Below are 12256 nucleotides of genomic sequence, written 5' to 3'. Positions count from 1 at the left end.
CCACATGTCTTTGGTAAAAAAAATGTCAATAAGCGTATATTTATTGGTTTGCGCAAAAGTTATAGGGTCTACAAACTAGGGTACATTTTCTGGAATTTACACAGCTTTTAGTTTATGACTGCCTATGTCATTTCTTGAGGTGCTAAAATGGCAGGGCAGTACAACCCCCCCCAAATGACCCCATTTTTAGAAAGTAGACACCCCAAGGAAATTGCTGAGAGGCATGTTGAACCCATTGAATATTATTTTTTTTTGTCCCAAGTGATTGAATAATGACAAAAAAAAAAAATTAACAAAAAGTTGTTACTAAATGATATATTGCTCACACAGGCCATGGGCATATGTGGAATTGCACCCCAAAATACATTTAGCTGCTTCTCCTGAGTATGGGGATACCACATGTGTGGGACTTTTTAGGAGCCTAGCCACATACGGGGCCCCGAAAACCAAGCACCGCCTTCAGGATTTCTAAGGGCGTAAATTTTTGATTTCACTCCTCACTGCCTATCACAGTTTCGAAGGCCATAAAATGCCAAGATGGCGCAAACCCCCCCCCAAATGACCCCATTTTGAAAAGTAGACACCCCAAGCTATTTGCTGAAAGGCATGTTGAGTCCATGGAATATTTTATATTTTGACACAAGTTGCGGGAAAGTGACAATTTTTTTTTTTTTTTGCACAAAGTTGTCACTAAATGATATATTGCTCACACAGGCCATGGGCATATGTGTGGTATTGCACCCCAAAATACATTTAGCTGCTTCTCCTGAGTATGGGGATACCACATGTGTGGGACTTTTTGGGAGCCTATCCGCGTACGGGGCCCCGAAAACCAAGCACCGCCTTCAGGATTTCTAAGGGCGTACATTTTTTATTTCACTCCTCACTACCTATCACAGTTTTGAAGGCCATAAAATGCCAAGATGGCACAAAACCCTCCCAAATGACCCCATTTTGGAAAGTAGACACCCCAAGCTATTTGCTGAGAGACATGTTGAGTCCATGGAATATTTTATATTTTGACACAAGTTGCGGGAAAGTGACAATTTTTTTTTTTTTTTTGCACAAAGTTGTCACTAAATGATATATTGCTCACACAAGCCATGGGCATATGTGAAATTACACCCCAAAATACATTCTGCTGCTTCTCCTGAGTACAGGGATACCACATGTGTGGAACTTTTTGGGAGCCTAGCTGCATACGGGGCCCCGAAAACCAATCACCGACTTCAGGATTTCTAAGGGCGTAAATTTTTGATTCACTCCTCACTACCTATCACAGTTAAGAAGACCATAAAATGCTAAGATAGCACAAACCCCCCCAAATGACCCCATTTTGGAAAGTAAACACCCCAAGCTATTTGCTGAGAGGCATGGTGAGTACTATTTTGCAGCTCTCATTTGTTTTTGAAAATGAAGAAAGACAAGAAAAAAACATTTTTTTCTTTTTTCAATTTTCAAAACTTTGTGACAAAAAGCGAGGTCTGCAAAATACTCACTATACCTCTCAGCAAATATCTTGGGGTGTCTACTTTCCAAAATAGGGTCATTTGGGGGAGGTTTATGCCACCTGGGCATTCCATGGCCTCCGAAACTGTGATAGGTAGTGAAGAGTGAAATCAAAAATTTACTCCCTTAGAAATCCTAAAGGTGGTGTTTGGTTTTCGGGGTCCCGTACGCGGCTAGGCTCCCAAAAAGTCTCACACATGTGGTATCCCCGTACTCAGGAGAAGCAACAGAATGCATTTTGGGGTGTAATTTCACATATTCCCACGGCATGTTTGAGCAATATATTATTTAGTGACAACTTTGTTAAAAAGAAAAAAAAAATGATCTTTTTCCCGCAACTTGTGTCACAATATAAAATATTCCATGGACTCAACATGCCTCTCAGCAAATAATTTGGGGTGTCTACTTTCCAAAATGGGGTCAATGGGGGGGGGTTTGAACTGTCCTGGCATTTTATGCACAACATTTAGAAGCTTATGTCACACATCACCCACTCTTCTAACCACTTGAAGACAAAGCCCTTTCTGACACTTTTTGTTCACATGAAAAAATAAATTTTTTTTGCAAGAAAATTACTTTGAACCCCTAAACATTATATATTTTTTTAAAGCAAATGCCCTACAGATTAAAATGGTGGGTGTTTTTTTTTTTTTTCACACAGTATTTGCGCAGCAATTTTTCAAACGCTTTTTTTGGGAAAAGACACACTTTTTTAAATTTTAATGCACTAAAACACACTATATTGCCCAAATGTTTGATGAAATAAAAAAGATGATCTTAGGCCGAGTACATGGATACCAAACATGACATGCTTTAAAATTGAGCACAAACGTGCAGTGGTGACAAACTGAATACATTTTTAAAAGCCTTTAAAAGCCTTTACAGGTTACCACTTTAGATTTGCAGAGGAGGTCTACTGCTAAAATTACTGCCCTCGATCTGACCTTCAGAGTGATACCTCACATGCATGGTGCAATTGCTGTTTACATTTGACGCCAGACCAACACTTCCGTTCGCCTTTGCGCAAGAGCAGGGGGGGACAGGGGTGCTTTTTTTTTTTTTCTTTATTATTTTTTTGCTTTTTTATCTTATTTTTAAACTGTTCATTTCATATTTTTTTTTTAATCATTTTTATTGTTATCTCAGGGAATGTAAATATCCCCTATTATAGCAATAGGTAGTGACAGGTACTCTTTTTTGAAAAAAACTGGGGTCTATTAGACCCTAGATCTCTCCTCTGCCCTCAAAGCATCTGACCAAAGCAAGATCGGTGTGATAAAATGCTTTCCCAATTTCCCAATGGTGCTGTTTACATCTGGCTAAATCTAAGTCATGAAATGCTCATAGCTTCCGGTTTCTTAGGCCATAGAGATGTTTGGAGTCACTCTGGTCTCTGATCAGCTCTATGGTCAGCTGGCTGAATCACCGGCTGTATTCTCAGGTTGCCTGTTGGGACAGGAGAGCCAGAGAAAAACATGGAAGACGGTTGGGGGGGCATTCCCTCCCACTGCTTGTAAAAGCAGTCTAGAGGTTAATTAGCCACTAGGATTGCTTTTACATGAAAGCAAACTGCAGGCTGAAAAGAATGATACCAAGATGATACCTGAACTTGCAGGCATTATTCTGGTATAACCACTCAAAGTCCAGCAACATACCAGTACACTGCTGGTCCTTGTTGGGCATATATTGTAAACTTTTTTTCATGCAGCCTGTGAAAAAAAGAGATTGCTCATCCACCCATTTCTAATGATGGGCAAACATGCACCGTATATATATGCCGAAGCATGGGGGCATCCTATCGCAAAAGTTAGGAGCAAATCGCTCCTCCGCCCTCTGCTGCCCCCACGCTTTGGCATATATGCTGAAGTATGTAACTGTGGTGGTGTAATCACCTCCGACAGCGCTGGAGTCATATACATTTATATATAGTGGGAGCAAACGCTGTTGCTGTCAAGATAAATAAATCCGCGCCTCAACTGAATGGCGTACCTGCTAAGCAAATGATAGTTAACAATAAAACAAAGTAACATTACAGTATAACAGTAAGACTTACCATACCTGCAAAGCAAATAAAAAAAAATAGTAAAAAATAAAACATTTAACGCAACCTGTGCCTAAAATATATATATCTCGAAGCATGGGGGCATCCTCCCGCAAAAGGTAGGAGCAAATCGCTCCTCCACCCACTGCTGCCCCCACACTTCGGCATATATGCTGAAGTATGTAACTGTGGTGGTGAAATCACCTCCGACAGCGCTGGAGTCACAGCATTATGTATCGTGGGAGCAAACGTTGTTGCTGTCAAGATAAATAAATCCACTCTGCAGCTGAATGGCGTACCTGAAAACAAAAAAATGGTTACCAATAAAACACAGTAAACAGTAAAGTATAAAAAAATTGCATATCTGAAAAGCAAACATGGTAAAACATAATAACAATAAAACATTTTAGAATAGAATACAGTAAAAAAGAGCAGAACAATAGAGAGAGAATAGAGAGAGAGAGAGAACAATAAAACGACAACTATTTTTGTTTTTTTTATTTTATATTTTTTTGTGTTTTTATTACTTTTTTTTTTTTTTTTTTACACTTTTTTTAGTAACTTTAACTTTTGTAACTGGTACCAGGTTTGGGTCTCTCAAAATGCGATGGCATCTTGGGAGACCCTGTGAAAGTGTGTCCTAGTCTGTGCAGTGCTGTACCCTACGCTAATACTCAACTAGTGAATGGTAGCGTTCAAAACATTCACCAATGCATAGACCAGGATTGTCAGGACAGGAGGGACAATAATCCTGGGTGTCCCGCCTATATCCGCGCTTGCTGCAGACACGACATCTTCTTTGGGGGGCTCGTTGGGTAGGGGTACTCGGGAGGACATAGGGAAAATGCCTCTCATGCAGCTGGCTTACTGCATTTGGTTGGGGAAGGTGAGGTGGAGCACCGTCTGGAAACAGAAGGGCTCTGACGATCTCTTCCTGGAATTTAAGGAAGGATCCAGTCCGTCCTGAAGCTCTGTATAGCACATGAGCATTCAGCAAAGTCAATTGAAATAAATAAACAGACACTTTTTTGTACCAGCGTCTGGCCTTATGGGCAACTAGGTACGGCGCCAACAACTGGTCGTTGAGGTCCACCCCTCCCATATTTTAGTTATATTCGTGGACACAGAGGGGTTTCTCCACAACACCAGTCGCCATATTAATTTAGACCGTCATGTCTGCATGAAGGGAGGTAAGAACGAAAACATTCTTATTGTCCCTCCACTTCATAGCGAGCAAATTATTACACTGCAAGCAGGCTCTCTCCCCCACCCTAAGACGGGAATCTACAAGCCACTGGGGAAAGCCCCAGCGATTGGGTCGCACGGTGCCACATGCTCCAATCTGTTGATCAAAAAGGTGACTAAAAAGTGGCACGCTCGTGTAATAATTGTCCACGTACAAGTGGTACACCTTTCCGAATAAAGGTGACACCAACTCCCACACAATCTTGCCAGCGCTTCCTATGTAGTCAGAGCAATTTGTCAGCTGTACGTGACTATCTTTGCCCTCGTAAACCATAAAACTACATGTATAGCCTGTGGCCCTGTCACAGAGCTTATACATCCTGACCCCGTATCTGGCACGCTTGCTGGGAAGGTACTGTTTGAATGACAAGCAGCCAGAAAACTTAATCTAGGACTCATCAACGCAGACAACTTGATGGGGAGTAAACAAGTCTGCAAAATGTTGGTTGAAGTGGTTTGCGAGGGGCTGAATTTTGTAGAGCATCATATCCAGGGTCTCCACGAGGATGACAGAGTTCATTGTTGTTGAAGTGCATGAACCGCAAAATCTGCTCGTATCGTGCCCTGGTCATGGAGGCAGAGAACAAGGGCATATGGTGAATAGGGTCAGTGGACCAGTATGACCGCAACTCACTCTTTTTAGTTATGCCCATGTTGAGGGAAAGGCCCAGAAAGATCTTAAATTCGGAGACCGTAATTGGTCTCCAATCTCTGGCAAGGGAGAACTAGGGAATAGTGGCGATGTGTTGACCAGCGTATAAATTGCTTTGGTCCACAATAGATCTATAGAGATCTTCGGTGAAAAACATTGCATAAAAATCCAGTGGTGTAAAAATCAACTGTTTCCATCTGAATGCCGGGTTGGCCAGTGAATGGGGGAAGTACGGGTGCTGCAGAAGTGGTGGGTTCCCAATTTGGATTTGCAAATGCAGCAGAAAGGGCACTATGGGCACGACGGGCCTGTGTTCGTCTTCTTGGTGGCAGCGGGACACTACTTGTGCTTGCCACCTCGCCAGCTTGAACTGCACTTATGGAACTCGCCACGTATTACTGCAGTGCTGGATGTACGACCAGGGTGTACTAGGCCGCTGGTGCTTGCCAGTTCACCAGAAGGAATAGCGGCACTAGTACTGCTCTGCTCCATACGAGGGACCTGCGGTTCTTGCACATCAAGGACAGAAGAAGAAGTTTGGGGTCTGGTACACCTGACCTTGGCAGGGACCACAACTCCGTCGTCAGAGCTATCTGTCATGGAGCCACTGTCCTCTACAGGATCGTATTCTGAGCCTGAATCTGACAGATGAGTGACTTCCTCTTCACTATCTGTCATGCTCAGAAACGTGTAGGCCTCTTCACTAGTGTACCTTCGATTTGCCATTTTGGGCTCTAAACTTAGTGGTACACTAGTGAGACTCACAGGCAAAAAAGCTCCTGACTGTTAGCGACTGGATCAAAACGCTACCAAAAAACTGTTAGCGATTGCAGGGAGCAGGCCTGACTCTGCAAATGCTGCATTTATGTGTGCTTAGTGTTTTGTAAGTGTCAGTGATCGATCGATACTGCACTTGGGTGGGCTGGGCAGGGCTGGGCCAAGGGGCAAAACGCAGGTGCTAGCAGGTATCTGGGCTGATCCCGCTAACACTGTGTTTATGGGAACCCTAAACTGCTGGGGATGCTAGTATAGATCTGATCGGATCAGATATTGATCTGTTCAGATACTATAGCACTAAGGGAGGTGAATGCTGCGTGCGTGGGTGTTAGCGGTACTGGCACTAACCTGACACTGCCTGGGGCGATGCAGACCTTATCTGACCCTAAAAACTTAACTTATATCACCGCCAGGCAATTAGGGGTTAAACCTTTATTAGGTAATAAACGGCAGGTGCCCTAAAACTATAATAAACAAACTAACTAACCAGCGTCAACCATAACAGTTATACAGTGATCGCTGGTGAAAGGATTAACTATGGGGCAATCAGGGGGTTAAAACCTTTATTAGGTAGTATATGGGGGTCCCTATCGCTATAAAACGCTGACGGCGAACCTATATGCTTACCTCCCTAACTAGCGTCACCTGTGTCATTAATACAGCGATCAGAAAAACGATCGCTTCATGACACTGGTGACGGGGGGTGATCAAGGGGTTAACCTTTATTGGGGGGTTAGGGTGGTACCCTAGACCTAAAGGGGGCTAATACTAACTGCTCTACCACTTATAACTGTCACAAACTGACACCAATGCAAAAAAAAACTGATATTGGTGTCACTGTGACAGGGGGTACAGGGGGGTGATCAGGGGGTGATGGGGGGGTGAAAAGTGTGCCTAGGGTGTTCTACTGAAAGTGTAGTGTTTGGTGCACTTACTTGATGTCTTCTCTCCCGGAACGAAAAGACCGGCTCGAGGAGAGATGACATCACTTCCTCTGCCTCTGTTTACATTACAGCGATTGCGAGGGGGTGGCCACGAATGGATGGCCTCCCCCTCACCTCCGATCATCGGGGGAGAAATACCGACCGCCTCGGGCACCAGGGGGGGGTCCGATCGGACCCCCTGCCCGCGGGAGGCAAGTAACGTACCTGTACGTTACTTTGCCTGCCCGTGCCATTCTGCTGACGTATATCGTCGTGAGGCGGTCAGCAACTGGTTAAAATTGTGCATGCTTGTTAAATAGCGTGAAACTTCAGTATTTGAAAATCTCCATCTCCAGGTGTTGCTTTATAAGCCTTTATTGGTTACCAGTTTAGAGTTACACAGGAGGTCTGGTGCTAGAATTATTGCTCTCGCTCTGACGTTTGTGGCGATACCTGACATGTGTCGTGCGAGCGCTGTTTATGTTTGTGTATGGGACCAACATGTGCATTTGCCTTTGCATGTGAGCATGGGGGTAGGGGCACTTAAAATGTTTTATTTGTTTATTGGTGGGACACTGGTTCACTGACAGATGTTGATCGGCCACTGGCGGACACTGACGTTGTTGATGTTGATGTCACAATGGTACACTATTGCAGATGTTTTGTGCATTAGTACAGATGTGATGGGACACTGACAGATGTTTTGTGTACTGGTACAGATGTGAAGGGGACAGACAGATGTCTTGTCTTGTGCACTGGTAAAGATGTGATGGGACACTGACAGATGTTTTTGTGCACTGGCACAGATGTGATGGGGACAGACAGATGTTTTGTTCACTGGTGCAGATGTTTATGTGGCACTGTGACAGATGTGTATGGGGACAGGGACAGTGGTGCTTGGTGTACTGTGTGTGGGGGGGATCTGTGACAGCTCTGTGTGCAAAATCATCCTTACACAGAGAGCTGTCACAGATCTTGCAGATCCCCCCCCCGAGCTCTGTGGGGAGAACTGTCACAGAGACACGTGTCTCTGTTTACATGGTGAAGTCTGTAATTGGACACCGCCATCACGTGATCAGGAGGGTCAATCACAGCGCCCATATCTCAATCCCGTCTTGGCTGTATGCTGCAATCACAGCCATCACAGGGCCACGCTGCAGGCACTTGCTCTGATTGACATTCCTAAACGTCCACTCAGAACGATGAAAGGCCCACCCACCCGTTTATGTACAGTGAAATATAGTAAAGGTCTTGCAAGCTACCAAATCAAAGTTCCCCTATCTTATAATAGTTTAATGACAGCTGCTAGCACTAATCACGTCCCATACTAATGTGTGAGTTTTACAGATAAATAAATAAATCATGTGCTGCGCTATCCCCTTAATGATCTGCTGAACCTGCAGCAAAAACCTAAAAAACTAAATTTTTAATTAAAGTGATGTGCCTATAAATCAAATCCAAGAATATAATAATAATATATAAGCGACTAAAGTTGTACTTGTACAGTGGCCGGGTGGGAGGAGGTTAAGAGAGGTTGGTTTTAGGGACTAGTTTTGTGGCATTTTTAGTTGGTTCAAAAACCTTGCATGCTGCTTTTATTGATCTTGATATTCATACTTGCTATTTACCGTTCAGTCAAGTTACTAATGTGCCTGATATCCAAAATGTGTGTTTCCTCATTAAAGTATCCTGCACTGCGAATGCAACTTCTGAATAGAGATGTCCCAAATCCAGAGCGTTATGTCCCAAATCCAGAGCATTATGTTTGATGAGGACCTGCAATATATGGACACTTGCAACCATACACCCCAAATCTGAGGGAATGGCCTTCTGATGGAGAATGACTGGAGAACCCTGGCCAGTAGGGAGACGCCTGGTATCTCCCTACCCAGACATACCTTGGGACAATATGCAATACTTTTACTTTTCTTTTGGGGGGGGAACTAGCGATACTGTTGTATGAGGAGGATTTAGATGTTGTGGGAATTACAGAGACTTGGATCAACAGCTCTCATGAATGGCTGGCATCCATTCAAGGGTATTCCCTTTATTGCAGGGATAGAGAGGGTAAAAAAGGGGAGGGGTATGCCTGTATATCAAGAATAATGCACAAGTGAATGTGAGAGATGACATCACTAAGGGAGCTAGGGAGGAGGTGGAATCCTTATGAGATCCAAAGGGATGAAACTAAGGCAAAGGTAATACTGGGAGTATGCTAAAGGGCCCCTTAACTGAGAGAGGAGGGGGAGACTGACCTCCAATCACAATTTGGATTAACGGCAAGGATGGGAAGTGTCATCATAATGGGGGATTGTAATTATACAGACATAGACTGGGTGGAAGGTACCGCACATTCGTCTAAGGCTTGTCAGTTCCTAAATGTTTGGCAGGACAATTTCATGGGTCACATTGTAGACACACCAACTAGAAACAAATCTTTACTAGATCTAATAATTACCAACAATACAGACCTGATGACGGATGTGGAAATATGGGGCAATTTAGGAAACAGTGCTGACAGGTCAATTAGCTTCAGTATAAATCACACAAATAGGAAACATAAGGGAATACAAAGACAATGAACTTAAAAAGAGCCAGCTTCCCTAAACTACAAACCTTGCTAGAAAATATTAATTGGGATAAAATCCTAGGAACAAAGAACACGGAGGAGAGATGAGTTTGCTTTAAAAGAATATTAAATAAGGGCATTAGCAAGTGCATCCCATTGGGAGATAGATTTAAAAGAGCAAACAAAAGTCCAGGGTGGCTTAACTCCAATGTAAAAATGCATATAAAAGCAAAGGAGAAGGTTTTCAAAAAATACAAGGCTGAGGGATCATCATCAGCATTCAAACTTTACAAAGAATGCAACAAAAAATGTGAGGGTGCAAATAGGGCGGCTAAGACAGAACACGAAAGACACATAGCAGAGGAGAGCAAAAAAAAATCCCAAGAAATTCTTTAAGTATATAAAGAGTAAAAGAGGGAGGACAGACCATAATGGCCCCATAAACAATGAGGAAGGGAATCTGGTTACAAAGGATGGTGAGATGGCAAAGGTATGGAATTTATTCTTCCCCCAGTCTTCACGAGGGATTCGGGGGGCTTCAGTAACCAAAACTGCAGTGTTTATCTTCATGACACATCACAGGAAGCACCCTTATGGCTAACAGAGGACAAAATTAGAAATAGACTTGAAAAACTAAACATTAATAAGTCACCCGGACCAGATGGCTTGCACCTGAGGGTTCTTAGGGAACTCAGTCAAGTAATTGCCCAACCATTGTTCCTAATTTTTACTGACAGTCTACTGACTAAAATGGTACCAGCTGATTGGAGAAAAGCCTACGTAGCACCAATATTTTAAAAAGTGCCAAAATACATCCCTAGGAATTACAGACCAGTTAGCCTAACATCAATAGTATGCAAGCTCTTGGAGGGGATAATAAGGGACTATATATAAGATTTTAGTCATGAAAACTGTATCATTAGTAGTAATCAGCATGGATTCATGAAGAATCGTTCTTGCCAGACCAATCTATTAACCTTCTATGAGAAGATGAGCTGCCATCTAGATAAAGAAAGGCTCATAGACGTGGTGTATCTGGATTTTGCAAAAGCATTGGACACAGTTCCCCATAAATGTTTACTGTACAAAGTAAGGTCCGTTGGCATGGACCATAGGGTGAGTACATGGATTGAAAACTAGCTACAAGGGCAAATTCAGAGGGTAGTGTTAAATGGGGAGTACTCAGAATGGTCAGGGGTGGAAAGTGGGGTCCCCCAGGGTTCTGTCCTGGAACCAATCCTATTTAATTTGTTCATAAACGACCTGGAGGACCAGTTCAATCTTGATACTAAGCTAAGCAGGGCAATAACTTCTCTGCAAGATGTGGAAACCTTGCAAGTGGATCTGAACAAATTAATGGGGTGGGCAACTACATGGCAAATGAGGTTTAATGTGAAAAAATGTAATATGAATGCAATCTACTCACTGGGGGGAGAACCTCTGGGGGAATCAAGGATGGAAAATGATCGTGGGTCCTAGTAGATGATAGGCTCAGCAATGGCATGCAATGTCAAGCTGCTGCTAACAAAGCAAACAGAATATTGGCATGCATTAAAAAGGGGATTAACTCAAGAGATAAAGCGATAGTTCTCCCACTCTACAAGACTCTGGTCTGGCCTCACCTGGAGTATGCTGTCCAGTTCTGGGCACCAGTCGCCAGGAAGGATGTGCTGGAAATCAAGTGAGTACAGAGAAGGGCAACAAGTCTAATAAAGGGACTGGAGGATATTAGTTATGAAGAAGGGTTAGGAGCACTGAACTTATTCTTTCTGGAGAAGAGAGATGCTTGAGAGGAGATATGATTTCAATTTACAAATACCATACTGGTGACCCCACAATAGGTATACAACTTTTCCATGGAAGTGAGTTTAATAAAACACATGGCCACTCTTAAAAATTAGAAGAAAAGAGGTTTAACCTTAAACTGCGTAGAGGGTTTTTTTACTGTAAGAGCAACAAGGATGTGGAATTCCCTTCCACAGGGGGTGGTTTCAGCAGGGAGCATCGATAGTTTCAAAAAAATATTAGATAAGCACCTGAACGACCACAACATACAGGGATATACAATGCAATACTGACATATAATCACACACATAGGTTGAACTTGATGGACTTTCAACCTCACCTACTATGTAACTATGTAACACCCTAATACGCATAAAATAGGCCTACAATGTATTATTAATGAATATAGGAATAAATATCATTGCTTGGACATTAAAGACAGAAACTGCTGAACGCTGGTTTTGTGTCAGTATATGTCAGTTTCTCTAGCATTATGCTATACTTCGGTGCACCGTAACTCTAGCATACATGTGGTATCGAAATATTGCTTTAATACAGGGTATCTTCAAAAGATAATGCTATAAATACACCATAATACATGCATGGAGTAGCATAATATACATAAAATCAGGATGTCGGAAGAATCAATCTGACCAAGGAAACAATAGTCTTTCCAAAACTCAGGAGGCTCCCTCCTAGGTTGAATGGGCTAAAATTACACTGCAACGCATCAAAAGTAATTCATGCACTAGTTT

The sequence above is a fragment of the Aquarana catesbeiana genome, linkage group LG02, assembly GCF_042186555.1.
Source record: "Aquarana catesbeiana isolate 2022-GZ linkage group LG02, ASM4218655v1, whole genome shotgun sequence".
In the NCBI taxonomy this organism is placed as follows: domain Eukaryota; kingdom Metazoa; phylum Chordata; class Amphibia; order Anura; family Ranidae; genus Aquarana; species Aquarana catesbeiana.
Note: the sequence above shows the minus strand (reverse complement) of the source record.